The 17,957-nt window shown below is 43.2% G+C and overlaps 1 protein-coding gene across 3 annotated transcripts in view; it reads right to left on the bottom strand.

The window, feature by feature from the left end:
- The window catches only part of Ppp2r5e (protein phosphatase 2 regulatory subunit B'epsilon), a 149,440-nt gene that overhangs the window by 85,956 nt on the left and 45,527 nt on the right, over window positions 1-17,957 (bottom strand). The window contains exon 1 of one of the 3 annotated variants that reach the window (XM_037210621.1): window positions 13,244-13,286. The exons of the other annotated variants lie outside the window; for them this stretch is intronic. The gene's annotated coding sequence lies outside the window, so the exon portion shown is untranslated. Of the gene's footprint in view, window positions 1-13,243; window positions 13,287-17,957 lie in introns of those variants that run through there. 3 annotated transcript variants of the gene reach the window in all.

The raw sequence follows: 17,957 nt of genomic DNA on the forward strand, positions 1-17,957 counted from the left end.
AGAGCCTGGTTCCCTCCCCTGACTAAAGCAGCAGTTCTCAACTGGGGGATAGGGACAGGGGTGGGGTGTGAATGTCCCTTTCATAGGGGCCACTGAGACCATCACAAAACACGGATATTTACATTACCATTCATAACAGTAGCAAAGTTACAGTTACGAAGTAACAATGAAAATAATTTTGATGTTGGGGGTCCCCACAACATGGGAACTAAAGGCAGCTTCACTGTATTCAGCCAAGGGGAAAAGAACACCAATTTCAGAGCAAACTGTGGCAAGGAACAAGGAGAATATAGAGCACTTACTGGGAAGCGCGCATGCATTCCGCATGTGGCAGTCATTGATATCAATACTCCTACACTATCTTTGTAAGTGACTCAGCAGGCAGGCAATTAACATTAACCCTCCCTTTGGTCAGCAGCCTTCACCAGCCTTTGGGCATTTGCGTAGAGCTGAGCAGAGACACTGGCAAATATTGCAAGCAAAGAAAAAAAACAATGAAAGATGGCAACTGTAATCAATGGGAAAACTAATGCTCAACCCAGTTCCCAAAGTTTCTTTTACACAGCACTTTTTGCTCTGTGTACTGTAACAGCATGTCCTATATCACTTTTAAAATGCAATTTAGTGAGTTGCCACACCATAGTTTTTAAAATGAAGCAGAAATGAGTACAACTGTTTCATTTCAGTTTCATACTGATTACATTTGCACTTCTGTACACGTTGTGTGTGAGTGTGTGTGTGTGTGTGTGTGTGTGTGTGTGTACACACACACGCGCGCACCCATGTATGTGTGCATTCCCACACATGTAGAAGGCAAAAATCAATTCTTTACTAAAAATTTTTAAAAACCAAAAAAGTGCCATCACAAATTTTCTGGGAGAGCTATTTCCATTTTTGTGTGATTTGACTTTTCACAATAAAGATGAAATACATTAATTAAATGAGTTATACAAGAGTGTATTAAAAACCAAGACAAATGTCTACTAGACTATTTCTCATTGAAAATTATTAGGAAAAATAGAATCATGGTACCCACAAAGGATAGAGCTGGAAACACACATCTAGAAAGTAAACGAAAAATCGCTTGGATTTTATATTGGGTAGTTCTCCATCACTCTGAAAAAATACCTGAGACAGGGCCAGGGCAATGTCACAGTGGATACAGGTGTCTGCTGCCGGCCAGATGGCTTTAGTTTTAGCTCTAAGACACATATGGTAAAAAGAAGAATCAATCCCCATAAGGTGTCCTCTGACTTCCACAGTCACACTTACCACATGCTTGCACCCATATACATATACACATATGCACATAAAATAAAGAAAAAATTTAACTTTAAAAATTATTTTAGAGGTTGGGAGCTAGCTCAGTGGTAGAGTGATGACCAGCAAGTGCAAAGCCCTGGATTTGGTTCTCAGCTTTTTTTACAAAAAGGTTTTTTTTTTCTCTTATTACCAGAGGTAACAGAAGAAGAAAGCTTGTCTGTGGCTACTTGGTTCGTGTGCTTCAGGCTGTGGCAGCAGTGGACACAGTGGCAGGGCATGGTGGAAGAGAGCTATTCTTCTCAGAGCAGAGCAGAGAGCACACGATCCATCTCCTAGCCTCTCCCAGTGTCCACAGCCAGTGACCTCCCTCCCTTCCAGCAGACCCTTCTTCCTAATGCTCCACCATCTTCCAGCATTGCCACAGGATGGCAACCAAACCTTCAACACACAGACATTAAATAACTAACAAGAAAAACAAAACACACACAGAAAGCCTTTGGGAACGACTCCAGATCCAAACTATAACAGCTACCCATCCATACACTTAAAATCATCATGGTGCTGGCTAGGTATCATGGATCACACCTTTAATCCCAGCACTCAGGAGGCAGGTGGACCTGTTCGAGTTACAGGCCAGCTAGGGCTACACAGTTAAAACTGTCTCCCCAAAATTAAATTGATAAATAAGTAAATAAAGTGGTGCTGAGAATTGAAGCCTTGCACCCATGAGGCGAACACTACCACTGCACTATATCCACAGTTTATATTAGTTTTATAGGAACTGTATTTTCAAAACAAATTAGTAAGAGTAGTTATATCAATTCACACTTTTGTGATTTTAATGCTCATTTAGAAAGCTCAAGTATCTAGCTTAATTTTCTGCTGTATTGAATGGCTTCTGGAAAACCCCCCAGTATACTCATGAGAAAATAAAAGACTACATTGTCGGTATTGTTATAAAAAGTGTGATTTCAGGCAGTGGTGGCGCACGCCTTTAATCCCAGCACTCAGGAGGCAGAGCTAGACAGATCTCTGTGAGTTCGAACCCAGCCTGGTCTACAGAACAAGATTCAGGACAGGGACCAAAACTACACAGAGAAACCTTGTCTCGAAAGACAAAACAAAAAGTGTGATTTCACAGACTTCTATATCATCTCAGGCACCTCCAGGAGCCCCCAAGCACAGTGGATGCCTTATGGCATTGGAGAGTGAATCCAGGGCCTTGGGCTTGCTATGCAAGGGCTGTGCCCTGTCCTTCCCGAGCACACTTTGACAATACCTGGTTTGAGATCTGGAATCTACACTGAGGACACACAGGATCTGCCTCCACTTCTAACTCACCGCTACAGCAGAGTAAAACCCTTCACTTCTCTGTGTGTCCTTACTGTCTCACTGAAGGGAGCAGAACAACACCCGTCTCCTGTCCATCATTCCCCGGCTTCCTAACAGACTTGCACTCAGGGCTCTTTAAGTGAAGCTCCTGGGTGTTATAAGGGTGACAGCTCCACCTGTCTACCCCTGAACACACTCATTTGTTCACTCAGCACTTTGCGAGACTGAGTACAGCACTGCCTTCCAAGGCTGGTGCAATAAAGCCAAGAAGTGGCTGCCTACTTAACTCAGTCTAGGCAGCACCCAGCACGGTACCAACAGCACATTTAAACTCTTTCTGACAAATCTTGCCTAGAAATGACAGCCCCAGAGAATAGAAAAGCCTGAGCAAGTGTCTCTGAGCCAGCAAATTACATCCACACTAGTGAAAAGAAACTGGCAGAGAATAAAACCAATACATATAGTCCAAGATTAAGTCGAACTGTATGGGATTTCCAACTTAATAGGTCAAAAATGGTCAGATTTTGATACAATAATTGTTATTTAACAAATTTAACAAAATAATTGTTAAGGTGCTGGAAGATGAAGATGGCGTTAATACTGTCAGAGACAACAATCAAGGCTCCAAGTGGAAGGCTTGGGTGGAAGCACCTTCCACAGGCCAAGTGTCTTGTGTTCCTTTGTTATGGAAATATTTAGACTCAAGAAGCAGAGAAGGATCCCACAGCAAGCCCTGACATCCCCACAGCCAGCTCCAACAACTATCAAGCTTTGCCAATACTGTTCCACACTTAACTTGAAGGAGATTCATCTCCAAGGCACTGATTTCCTTCCTAAACTCCGTCTGCCTGAAATCCTGTTTGGCTCAGAGCTGCTGAGTCCTCCTTTTTCTGATAACCTTTCAAAAATCTTCTTTACTCCACTTTACAACGGAGACACACACCAAGGAAGACATATTGCTCACTGATCCCCAACCTCAGCAGAGCTCACATCCTCCCCTGTCTACCAAAGACTGGGTCAGCTGACACCCTGGTATAAATGCTAAGAAAACAAATAGCTTACAACTAGAAAGCCAATTAGTTCCTAAGTCTCATAGTTTCTCTGCTTTCAACAATACCAAAAAGAATGTCTGGACTGGTTTAATCTGAAGTCTCGGTCTTTGTCTGTCTGTCTGTCTGCTTGCCCCCGCCCCTCTCTCTCACGCATGCGCACACTTCCCAGCTGGTGACACTACTCCAGAAAGTTCTGGAGCTTAGGGAGTGCAGCATGGCCTCGCTGACAAACAAGCCGCTAAGGCCTTCGGCTCAGCCCGACTCCTGCCCCGAGCTCTTGTTTCTGACACCAGGATATGACCAGCTGCTTACTGTAAGCGTCCTCTGCCATGCCTTCCCCAACCTCTAAACCACTGGTTCTCAACCCCTTTTGGATCCAAAGACCCTTTCATGGGGGTCACCTAAGACCATTGGAAAACAAAGATATTTACATTACAATTCATAACTGTAGCAAAATTTCAGTTCTGAAATAGCAATGAAGTTATTTTATGGTTGGGGTCCCCACAACATGAGGAACTGTATTCAAGGGTCGCAGCATTAGGAAGGTTGAGAACCACTGGTCTGGACCATGAGATAAAATAAACTTCCTTTCCCTCAGGCTACCTTTGTAGTATTTCTCCCCAGCATCAAGAAACGTTAACAACCACAAGGTCCAGCTGTCATCAAAAACAATTTTGGGCAATAGACTGTTCACCTAAGTTCAGGGCCTACTCGACACTGCAATAACGAACACTTCCCCTTCCTGTCTTTCACCTACATGAGTACGGTCTGCCAGTGCCTATCACAATAAAGAATTAAAGAGCAGACATTGATGCTGAACCCTCATCTGCCGATAATCAAAACCCATTCATATACAAAGAACTCTTTTTTTTTAAGCCAAAGCCCTAATCATATCTCAATAGAAGCAATTGCCATAAACCTTAATATTTTATCGCTCTTCATCAAAGTGTTTAGTTAGTACTGTTAGATCAGTTTGAGCTATGTGATAATGACGATGAATTTTGTTTGTTTCCGGACGGGGTGAACGCTGGTGCTCTGACGGCTTTGATGGCACACGTATAAAAGGGGCTGAAGGGGTGGGGACATGTGGGCCGGGGGTGGAGCCTCAACTTCCCCCATGTCCAGCAGAGCAAGGTCAGTGCATAAGGGGCACTTGTTGCCAAGCTTGAGGTCCTAAGCTTGATCCGCAGAACCCACAGGATAGGAGAAAACCAACTCCCACTACAACTGCCCTCTCACATACCCACATACCCACCATGCAGGGAAAACATTCACACACATAAAATAATAAAAATCAATCTAAAAGGATAAAATAAAAATAATTTAAAGTAAACTATTTGAAAGGATCACTGTATTTTTTATTACATTTATTTAGTGTATGTGTATCTCCATATGTGTCTGTATATATACACGAGTTCGAGGCCAGCTTGGTCTACAGGGCAAATTCCAGGACAGCCAGAGCTACACAGAGAAACCCTGTCTCAAAAAGAAAAAAAGAAGAAAAAGGAAGGAAGGAAGGAAGGAAGGAAGGAAGGAAGGAAGGAAGGAAGGAAGGAAGGAAAGAAAAGAAAGAAAGAAAAAAAGGGAATTGAGCTGGATGCATAAAAAGTATTTAACTATATTTACTAAATATTTAACAAGGGCACAGAAAGGGCCCTACCCTAGAGAGACTGAGAAAAAAAATTATGGATCACCACTTAAGTTTCCTCAATGTGAACTGGGCCCTGAACTTCCAAGTACATATTCTCTCATTCCTACACAGTGTTCCTAGCACCAACAACACAGCAATGAACAAAAGAGAGGGAGAGTTTAGACAGCTAAGCATCAAGAACAACACTGAGCAGAATGTCAAAAGGGCATGAGCAGTGGAGATAGAAAAGGCAGAATAACGGGGAAAATGGCAGCAGACTCACAACTTGAAACAGAGTTAATTTAATACAAAATAATGACATCAGTGCAGTAAATACTGGGTGAGGAGAAAGCTCAGTGGGAATAAGGAGACACTCAACTCTTTATCAGGGAGGTGATAATCCAAGCCAACTGTGCAAAGAGCCAAAGAAGCTGGTCTGAAGCACAAGAGGAAGGAGGGCTTTCCAAGAGGATCCCAAACCTCCAGTGGGGAGCACCTCGCCGGGAAGGGGACGGGTAGGAAGTCAATGGCACATCCCACCAGCTTCCGTGACAGGTGACTACAGACAGAGCAGCATGGGGGCAAAGACTTCCTGGGGGCTTCTGCAATAGGAAGAAAAGAACAAAGAAGAGCCAGGATGGGGGTGGGGAGAGCCAGGCATGCAGGGAGGGCTCAGCTAGGGGCCAAACAGATGGCACTTAGGCCACAAAAGAGACGACAGTGCCTTTCCCTAAAATGAAAAGATCCTAGAGAAATTTAGGGCATGCTAAATTTGAAGTGCCTAGCAGTAGCTGGAAACGGAAAACTGGATTGAAGCAAAACTAAACCTGGAGATGCAGACTGAAGACTCTATGAAGGGAAGTCAAGCATATCAGAATGCTCTGGATTACACAGATTATAAAGAGCACAAGAACCTCTAGCCACTTCCTTTTCCATAAAAAACTTGTCGATATTAACACTACTATTTTTGCCCAGCGGTAGTGGTGCATGCCTTTAATCCTAGCGAAAAGCGGGTGGATCTCTGTGAGTTCGAGGCCAGCCTGGTCTACAAACCGAGTTCCAGGACAACGAGGGCTGCACAGAGAAACCCTGTCTCAAAAAAAAAAAAAAAAAAAAAAAAAAAAGCACATATTGAGTCTATCACCCACAAATACTCAAAAGCATAAGAATGAGGCAGTTACAAGAATGATGACCATTTCCAGAACCACGCATGCGCAATAAACAAATAGTTATGAGTCAAGACAAAAGAAGTACTCAGAATTTATTCCAAACATCAGGAACATCAGATCCAGCAGGTAAATCCAGGCCCAGACTGTTACGTCTCAGTATGTCCAAATATCCAGAAATGAAATCAAGCTGGACTACAGGGTTTCTGGTGGCAAGATAAAAGCCAGCATTCCTCAGGAACTGGATCTGATTCACCAAAGGGAGTCATTTCCCTTACCTCTGGCAGAAGGGACATGGAGCTCCCCACTGGCATATACCTGGAGCTGCATATCCAAACCCATGCGGCCTCCAGGCTTCCACAGTCCCTAGTCACAAGTATGTGTTATACATTTCCAAGCCCCCACAAAAGTCCCCTGGCCTTTCCCTCCCCACAGCTATGGGCCTTCCTTACAGCCTCTATTCTCTGGATCGCCACTCGCTCTCTCGCTAGCCTCTTACTCTTTCACTGTGTGCTAGTCTCCCTCCTCTCACAGACAGCCCTGGGCATGCCCAGCCTGCTGCTGCTTCTCTCTGCTCTCTCTTACTCACAATAAAAACCTTAACCATACCATGACGTGGTCACACTGGCAGTTCCTTACTGTGCTCCCTTGCACGCACAGACTATTGGGATTCTTTCACAATTTTCTCCAAATAGGAAAAGAAACGGAGGGAATAACCTTCATTTTTTATAGTCTAATATTTCAAAGAGCCACAGTAAACATATATATATATATATATATATATATATATATATATATATATATATATATATATATATATATATATATATATATATATATATATATCCAAGCAGCAAAAAAAAAAAAAAAAAAAAAAAAAAAGCTGCCCACAAAACACTCGGCAGATGTGCTTACCTCACTCACCTCAGAGGTCACACTTCTGACAATACTTCTGGTTTGATCTGGTTTGAGTTTTATGACAGGATCTCACGTAGTGTAGACTGGCCTACAACTCATTATGTAGCCCAAGGATAACCTGATCTTCTGATCCTCCTGCCTCCACTTCCTAAGTGCTGGGATTACACATGTCTGCCACCCATATCTTGCTTACAGTTACATTTCTTTTGTGCAGGTTTAGCCTAGATGTCACTCGGATTCATAAAGGGCATGGAGTGAAGATGCCTGTTTCACAAGCCTGATGGTCTGAGAGGAAGAACCAACTCTACAAAGACTCCCATACATGTGTGCGCTCTCTCTGTCCCCCCACCCCATCTCTCATGTTTTAAAAAAGCATACTAGCAACTATAAGATGTGAATACCCTCCTCCCTCCTTCCTTATTTATATACAAACAAAGGATCGGGTATTTCCATTCTGTACAGGGAAGAAACAATCTGTCACTGCCTGTGGGACTGTGCACACACTGACCACATCTCCGATTCAGGAACTGTCCTGGTGACATTCAGTTAGAGCACCTCTCTTCCTAAACCCACTCAACTTCCCTCCCCCTCTTCACCAGATTCTTAAAGCATTTCTACTAGGAAACTATTTTTACAACTGTGCTCATGAGTAGAAACATTTGTACAAATAGTAGGTTATCTCACGCATCCTAAAACAAACATTCTCTATTCTTAGGTCTCTCACACACACAAACATGTGCATGCACAAATAAATATCTATTATGTAGATGTACCACTATTCATATTTTGGGTTGCATGCCTGTAACCCACTCATACACACTGTAAAAGCCTATACAGTGTCTACCAACAGCACTGTTTCAGGGTATTTGAGCACACAGTGACATCCTGAGACTATTAATAAAGTTAACCCTGTTAATAAAGTTTACTTTGAATCAGGGGGCGGAGCCAGCGACTAGCTGACCGGAATTAGCCATAGAGAAGCCAGCAATTTGGACAAAGAAGATGCACAGGAAGGAAAGGGTGGTATCTTGGGTTTGGTGCTTCTTTTTGGTTTGGGGAGGAGTTAAGAGATGCGTCTCTTGCTGGGTATCTGGCCAAAAAGCAAGGTCAGCTGGTTGCTTGTTCTTTCTTGGTCATTCCTGCTTTCCTGCCTCCTCCTTCCCTACCACCCCATAGGCCAACGCACTAAGTCCAGCAGGGTAGGAGTGTTAGTACTTAGGTATTTGCACTAACCTACTATCAGGGACCTGACAGGATAGCTCATCAATTACTCCCTGTGAACATGCACTGCATCCCTTTATAAAAGGCAAGCCCCTCCCGCCTCTCCCCACCCTCTCACCCAGAGGCCAGTCTCTGCACCCCATCCCCTCCCTCCAATAAACATCCCATGTGAGCTCTTATATGGTATGACTTTCTGGTACCCCTTGGCTCTAACCCGCCAAGGTCGCCTTCCCTCACCTTTAAGCTACAACATTGGTGCCGAGACTCTGGCAGGCTCTCCTGGTGGCTCCTCCTGCCCACGGCAGTTTGAGATACACTGGAACCCTGGACGCAGTCTACCTGCAACAGGCTCACTTTCCAACTAACCAATCGCTGAGCCCTCCACCCAACACCGGCAAGCATTGGTAAATTCCCCTTCTCCAGGTTGGCTTATCCTTTCCTAGATCCATGGGAGTTACCATTGAGCGTCAGGCACCCCTCTGGTGTCCTTGGAAGAGAAGGAACACCCAACCACAGTATTTAAGGATATGGTTGACCCTCTTTGCCACCACGTACCCCTGACCATTTCCCATGAGGGAGGCTTACTCTCTTAGGCGTGGTTTCTCGCCTTTTGGCCCCGCCCACAAGCCCTGGTACCAGGCAACCACGTATCTCTCGGACTTACTGAACAGCTTGTTCTCATTCAATCTGATCCTCCCTGGATTCCTGGGACCCTAGGAACTTCAGGCCTTTGGATCTTATTTCTCTATCTCACTCATGGGAACTGCACCTTCCACCATACAAACCTCTACACCTAGCACCTGACTTAAAGGTTTAACTTATCTGCCTCTGCCATCAAATCTGGTCCCAATAGCCCTTAGATATCAATCCAAATTGCCAGACTGGCACCCTATATCCCAATATTTTACAGGACCTTTGCAACTTCCGCCAGCGATCGGCTAGATGGAAGGGGGTACCCTATGTCCAAGCTTTCTCATATCTTCGCTCCAAGCCCTCCCTCTGCTCTTTCTTCCTGTTCCTCTACTCAGCTCCTGCTAGCTATGAAGCCTGTTACAGTGTATATCCCTTTAAATTAAGTGAACTCTCTCAAATGGGGGGGAAAACTGGGGTCTTATAGATCTTGCTCTGCTTCTTTCATTAAAGAATTCTAACGCTGATCTCTGCTGCCAAAGGGCTTAGGTCACCTGTTGCCAGGTCCCTTCTCACTATCAGCTATGTGACATGTGCACCCTTTGAAAGTGCCCCCGGGCAGAGCTCGCTCCCGTGGCCTTGCTCTCTTGCCCCTTACTCCCCATCTGTCTCTTTCCTCTTCTTTTCTCCCTTGCTTCTCCTCCTCCTTTCTGCTGCCTCTCTCAAGTCTCCACCCTGCCACGGCCTTTCTCTCTTTCACTCACTCTCCTCCGCTCTTGCCCCAGAAACTGCTTCTGCACCCCCTCCTCTGCCCCCCAATAAATCTCCCAGGTGAGTTCTGCTGTATGGTGTCACTTTCCTTCCCGCTGCCTTTAAACTACAACAAGGAGGATCACAGGAACCCAAAAGTTTGAGGCCAGCCTCCTAGACAACACATGGAGCCAACCTGATCTACATAACTAGGCTCAGCTAAGCCATATAAGATCATCTCAAAAAACAAAACAAACAAAACCCACTGACAGAAAAAAAAAAAATCACCTGCTAACAGACTGCTGCATCAGCAGCCCAATCGAGAGCAGCCTGCCCTGACAGGTGACAGACAAGCTGCACTCAAGTAGGTCATCATGTACTCAAGATAAAGATTTTCTCACGAAACGGGGTAATACGTGGCTAGAGAGATGGCTCAGAGGTTAAGAGCACTTGCTGCTCTTCCAGAGGACCTGAGTTCAATTCCCAGCAACCACATGGTGGCTCACAACCATCAATAATGAAATCTGGTGCCCTCTTCTGGTGTGCAGGCGTACATGCAGACAGAACACTATATGCATAATAAATAAAATAAATCTTTTTTTTTTTTAAATCTGATAATACAGAACATGAGCAAAGCACTCTGGGTTACTTGCCAGACAAGCTCCAAATGGTGCGGGGTTCTTCACATGCAGTAGAAGTGGTGCTACCTGCCTTGGTCTCTCATTCTGTCTACAAACTTTCAAATCTCATTAACCAATGATGATGGTCAATTACTCAGAAGACATAAGATAAAGGTTATCTTTTCGAAATGTGTTTTTGGGTTAGAGATGTATCTCAGTTGGAAAAGTACTTGACTGACATGCATAAAGCCCGGCGTTCCAGCCCCAGTATAAACACTGTATAAACCAGGTGTTAGCATATGCCTGCAATCCCAGCACTTAGGAGATAGTCATCCTCACTTACCTGCACAGCAAGTTCCAGGCTAGCCTACATTACAAAAGACTTTATCTCAAAAAAAGAAAGAAAGAAAAAGTATATGTGTGTGTGTGTGTGTGTGTGTGTGTGTGTGTGTGTGTGACATTTGTGAGGCATGTTAGTGCACACCTGTTACCTAGCACTGAGGAGTCAGAAGCAGAACTGCTGCAAGTCTGAGGCCAATTTTTCTACATAGAAAGTTACAGTCCAGATACATTTAGGGGGGGGAAATGCCATCGAGATGCCTCAGGTAAAGGCACTTGTTACTCAGTCCTGGTGACCTAACTTTAATCCCCAGAACCCACTAGAAAGCAGAAAGTGAGAAATGATTCCACAGAGTTCTCATTTGACCCCCACATGCACCTGTGGCACACATGCCTACATCCATACACTATACACTCACACAACAGTAATAAAGAACTGCTGCTGTGGAATGTCGTTCTGGATGCTGTGAATGTGTTGCTCTGATTGGTTGATAAATAAAATGCTGACTGGCCAGCAGCCAGGCAGGAAGTATAGGCAGGGCGAGCAGAAGAGGGGAATTCTGGGAAGAGGAAAGACAGAGTCAGGAGTCACCAGCCAGACACAGAGGAAGCAAGATGACAAGGCAGAACTGAGAAAAGGTATCAAGCCACATAGCTAAACATAGATAAGAACTATGGGTTAATTTAAGTGTAAGAGCTAGTCAGTAATAAGCCTGAGCTAATGGTCAAGCAGTTATAACTAATATAAGCCTCTGTGTGTTTACTTGGGGGACACAAGCAGAAAAGTCTTGTCCGGACCGCTAGCCGAGCAGAACACAGGAAAACTTCCAACTACAAACTGCACACAATAGTAATAACTGCTTTTTAGAGATGTTTCCACAACAAAAATTAGATGCCACTTCAATCTACAAACCTGAACAGGTTGGAGGGATCAGGCCCGATACATTCAGACACCTTGTAGAACAATGAAACTGCTCCCTGGTATTAGTCAGCATCTACCTCTACACACACACACACACACACACACACACACACACACACACACACACACAAACTCATTTGTGGGCTGGATTCCTCTTCTAGGACTTTATCCTACAACTCTTTCAGCTATGCACACACTGAAATATGCACTAAACAGTTCCTGTCAGTGTTCTTTACAACAGAAACAAACTAGAAATAACCCAATAATTTTCAGTAAATTACTGTATGTTCACACACTGGAAAACTGTATAGCCTCCAATATAAAACAAACAAACAAACAAACTTTTAAGTGGAAAAGAATATCCCCCTAGAGGTACTTATAGTGAGTATAAGACTACCATCTTATTTTTATAAAATATAAACATGTATATACATATATGCAGACAAAGAAAAAAATCTTAAAATTTTGTTGTTCTGACCAGCGTATGTATTTTCCAAGGTCCAAACTTTAAACTTCAAACTGTCTTCATTGTTCAAATTTGTCTGTTTTCACTTTGTTACATCAAGCATTTTTGAATTATTCTATGCTATATATAGGAATGTAACATCACTATCCACCATCAATATGACAGTGCTGAGCTCTCGAAAGTGAGCCACTTAAGATATAACTAAATACACCAAGTCAACCTCCAAGAACCAAGAACCCTTCCTAGCTGCCCTCTTGAACCTTAACCCATCATAAGTTAAGAATACGTAAAGGCCCTGGGCCTGGCTATACAGCAAGTGTGAGGCCAAGAATGCAGTTCAATGATGGAGAGCTGGCACAGCATGCCCTGGCCAGAGTCAATCCCCAGTGTATGTGGAGGGAGAGAAATTTAAATTAACAGAATGTTTGTTTTTAATAAATGCTCAATAAATAATTTATACTTCAATAGAATCTTTACATATAAATTTAGATTTAACTGATTCCTTTTTTTTTTCCAATTTATTGACCAAAAGAACCAAAATTTATTGATATGGCTTTCCTTTTCCTACTTAAATCTTGAGAGGATAATCAAAGCCAAATGTTCAAAAGATTGACAAACCTGACAGTTAACAAAATTTAAATCTCAAGTCTAGATTTGAAATAACTGTTTTATCAAGACACCCAGTAAAGCCAGGCGGTGGTGGCACACGCCTTTAATCCCAGTACTTGGGAGGCAGAGACAGGTGGATCTCTGTGAGTTCGAGGCCAGCCTGGTCTACAAATCGAGTTCCAGGACAGGCTCCAAAGCTACACAGAGAAACCCTGTCTCAAAAAACCAAAGAAGATACACAGTAAAAACGCAATATTCCAAGGGGTTTTTCTGGTTCTAAAATACACAGGCTGACACACTTCAACACAAAATGTCAGGCACTCACCATAATAGCTGTGGCCTTTAAACTGCCCAGCACCCCTCCCCTGCCCCAACTCTAGCCAGTTTAACTGCTTCTAAATAGAACATTCTAAACTGCTAAAAATAAACATCACTATTCCCTCCTGCTTGTTTTGCCATTTTTCCATGACATTTTGACCTTTATTCAGGCTGCTATCATCACAAACATACAATGCCCATCTGATACCATTTCAAGGCATTTTATAGAGATGCATAAATGTGAAAGTCTTTCCTTTTCCACTGATAAGGAAAAGGAACTTCGAACACCTCATCCGCTTAGAGCCCTGAGTCCAAGCTGGCTCCGAGAGACTTCACAAAACTGGGCTCCCCACCAAAAACGCCACAGGGTTCTCTTCCTTGAGTCGAGCACTATCTCTGGAGTAGGCACATCACTGCCCCCAAAGGAACTAACAACTACACTTAGGGGCACACACCAATGACCCCAGCATTTGGGAGGTGGAGGCAGGAGATTAGAAATTCAAGTCTAAACTGGGCAGCAGTGGCGCACGCCTCTAATCCCAGCACTCAGGAGGCAGAGCCAGGCGGATCTCTGTGAGTTCGAGGCCTGCCTGGACTACAGAAGCGAAATCCAGGACAGGTACCAAAACTACACAGAGAAACCCTGTCTCAAAAAACAAAAAAGTTCAAGACCAGCCTGAACTACAGAAAATTTTGTTTCAAAATCAAACAAATAATATTATCCTTCTGGGACTGGCTTAAACCTTGAAATTATACATAAATTTACGTAGGTACATATGACATAAAAGCAGAAACTCTTCTAGAGAACAATGGAGGCTAATGGGATGGGGAAGGGGATATGGGGCCAGGGGAACATGTTCATATATATTTACAGGTCTCTATGAAAATGTCCTTATGAAACCCAGGACCCAGGCCAACTTTACAGTTTAAAAAAAAAGGAACTAAAGAATACTGAAGAAGCAATATAAATATAACAAATGTGCTCAGTTTACCAGGAGATCGGTGAAAGCTGTCACATGACACACTCCTAATCTGGCCAGAAGCACTCAGTGTTTTCCTCTAGTACCTCATTTCTCTACTGCTCAGTACTTCCTTTGTCATAAACATCAACAAATGTCACTTTCACAGTTACCTTAAAGGTAACATAGTTGGTGTCTGGTAAAGTTTTGGTCAACTACTGACTCTGCCAACTGAGTTAAGCAAAACTCATCACCCTCATCATCAGAAACCAAATTCCAATCTTTCCTTTGAAACAGCATTTTTAAGTAGGATGAAGGAACTTGTGGTGGTTTAAATGTGATGCCCACCTCCCCGTAAGTCTTTGGAATTTGATTATTTGGTTAGTGGCTGCTTAGAAAGGACTAGAATGTGTGTTGTCACTGAGGGTCGGTCGCATCAAGGCTTCAAAAGCCTCCTTCTATCCCCAGCACATTGTCTAGGGTTCCACGTGGTGGCTTAGGTCGGGCGCTCTCAGGTACCCATGCTCCCCGGCGTGGTGGTGATGGATTCTTATCCCTCTGGAACTGTAAGGCCCTCTCTCTAGAGGTTGCCCTGGTCTTTGTGTCTTATCACAGCAACAAAAAAGTAACTAATACAGAACTCAGGGACTTATTGTCAATGGCTGTTGTTCTGTCTTAACTCTTTTACAACTGGCTGCATTCTGCGAAAAAGCCAAAGTCGGTCAAGTTCTCTCAATGCTGCTTACAACAGAACTACCATATACATGCATACTTGTGAACAAGGTATGAGGCCAGGTGCCCCTTGACCATTTCTCTGATTTCTTGCCATGGTTTTAGAAAAGGTATTTCTTAAACTTTCCAAATACGAACCTTGAAGAGATTTTAGAAGACCCCTAGATCTTTACACAATAATAACTGAATTATAAATTTTATGAATGCCAAGTGTTATAAACATATAAATGTTTTTAAATCATGAGTCCCTATATACATTTATAGAATGCTGATACATCACATCCAACACCTCACATTTATTTAATCTGTAATTTAAAGGTATGTGTTGGATGGATGACTGACCCTTATAAAAACTTCCTACAACACTACATATAGCTTTTGTGGCCCATAACTGAGTAGAAGGTCAGAATATGGGATAGAAAACCACCTAGCTACATGCATAATCCTTTTCTCCTATAAGACTACAATTCTATTATTTTGTCACTAAATAATTTATATATAGGCACTTATTTTATAGGTAATTGAGGGGGAGGAGTTGTGTCTCATGTAACCCTGATTGATATGTACATACAGAATGGCCTTGAACTCTGATCCTCCTACTTGTCTACACTTCCCAAGTGTTAGGATTACAGCTGTGTGCCACCACACCTGACTTTTATACATAATTTTTACAAAGCTGGAACCACTCATTAAAAAAAAAAAAAAAAACCAACCTCAGGACACAGAATTGCTAAAATTTTGAAGGTATCAAGAATAAAGTTAACTGAAAAAGAGAATACACAAGATGGCAAAAATGGAGAAATATACCAGTATGTAGCATAACTTGAAGGACTGTGGAATCAACAATGGAAAAGGGTACAGCAAAAATATCCATCTAGACAGCTATTCCACAGACTCCCCTACTGGTGCAGAGAACTCATCAGCGGATGGTAGTGTTGTGTGTGTGTGTGTGTGTGTGCGCGCGCGCGCGCGCACGCGCGCGCTCCTGTCTGTCTAGACCTGGGGACTGCACTCAGGGTCTTGTACATCGTAGGCATGTGCTCTATCTACCACTAGGCTGTGTCCCCCACCCTTCTGAAACAGGGTCTCATTAAGTTCCACAAACTGGCCTAAACGCACTCTAGCTCGCTCAAGCCTCCCAAAATAGCTGGGATTCCAGGCATATGCCACTCTGCTGCTTCTTGTCACCACGAGAAATGAACCAAGCCGCTCTCTCCCATCTGGATGAGCTCCACAGGTATTCTAGGCCAACTGCCTCCAGTCACAGATGCGGAAACCGTGACCCAGAAAGGGTAAATGCATTTACATTTGCTCTGGAGAGGAAGCTCAGCAGAGAGAGGTGACAAGTCCTGACCCCAGATTTCTGGTCCCGAGGCCATGGCTCCAGTTTTCTGTCTGGTGTTCTGCAATCCCTCTCACATTTGGTTCTAGATGTGATTAGCATTTATGTTGAACTTTAACTTGAAAATGCACTGCTATTTTCAACAGTTTCTTTGAAGTCCCCCCATCAAATCACTCAAATGAAACTCTGGCCATTTTGTAAATGGTGATGATGGGAATGTTTTGGACACCATGAATTTTTCTTAAAGAACATAAGACATCCTTGATCTTGGAAAAAAAGTCTAAAAGGAAAAGTATGTTTTACCTTTTTTTTTTAATTACTCTCAAAAGCAACTTTTGAGGAAACAAACTCACTTTAATGAAAGAAAAACATGGCTTTCAAAACCAAATGTCCTAGATTTACTTTGACTTTAAATCAGATGAGAACATCGTCTCTCATACAAATAAATACACCAAGGTGCCAAATGAGGACACATAATTATACTGCCAAAATGCTGCAGCTTTTTCTCCCACTTAAGTCACTGTGACAGGATTGAGGACTACAGCAGAACTGGTCTGAGTAATTGTTATCCATGTACTTGAAGGTAACAAGTTAACTGGTAACAACCCAAACAGAATAAACACCAACATGGAAGATGGGGAAATGGATCAATTAGAAATGGCAGATCCTAGCCTAACAGGAGCCAAGAACCCGATTCCTTATGAGGGCCAGAGCAGGCCTGAATGTGCTCCATGTTAACTCATTTACGCACCACACAAGCTACTGTCACCCCCACTTTGAAAATCAGAGGCAGAGACAAGTTAAATGACAAATGCATAGGTGACATTTGCAAGAGGAAAGCCAAGACGTAAAGCCAGTCCCTGAGCCCTACGGATTCAGGGAGAATGCTTACAAGTCATATGATGGTGATGCTTCTATAGGAAATGTCCAGAACACATAACCTAAGGGTGCAGAAAGCAGACTAGCAACTGCCTGAGACCAGGAACCCGTAGTGCCTGGCAAACTCCGCTGCACACTTGCTCTCCCCTCCCCCTTTCTGTACAACACCAAGGCCTTATGCAACTATGCACATGTCTACCACTGAGTCAAGGCCATAATTTCATTTTCAGGTGACAAAAACATCCTAAATTTGGACCATGATGATGGTTATATGCTCTGAACATTCAAGAAAAACTAAAATAACTGTACACTAGGTGAAGCATATTCTAATTAAGTAGATGTAGCTTATTGGTAGAGTGCTTGTCTACCATGTGCAAGGCCCCAGAGTTGATCCCCAGCACTACAAAATATACTTTTTATATTTTTATAATAGAAACAGAGTCATGAAATAAAATATATTTAGAATTATTTTCAAGACCATTAATAGATACAACTATAGACACTACCAGCACAGGAGGCAGGGGGGCCTTAAAGAAAACACACCACAATGCTTGAAGTGGCAAAAATCATCGCTGCAGCTAAGAGAAGGGCTCACTTTTGCATCCACCTGTGGGGGGGGGGGGAGCTTGAGAATGAGGCTTAGGAGATAGATCAGTCAATAAAATGCTTGCTGTGCAAGTCTGAGAGCCATGGTTTAACCCCCAAAACCCACTTAAAATGTCAGGTATGATGTACATCCTAGCAATCCCAGTCCTGGGAAGGCCTGAGGCCAGCAGAGTCCTGGAGTTCATTGGCCACCAAACCTAGCC

This window comes from Peromyscus leucopus, chromosome 14, assembly GCF_004664715.2.
Source record: "Peromyscus leucopus breed LL Stock chromosome 14, UCI_PerLeu_2.1, whole genome shotgun sequence".
Taxonomy (NCBI): Eukaryota; Metazoa; Chordata; class Mammalia; order Rodentia; family Cricetidae; genus Peromyscus; species Peromyscus leucopus.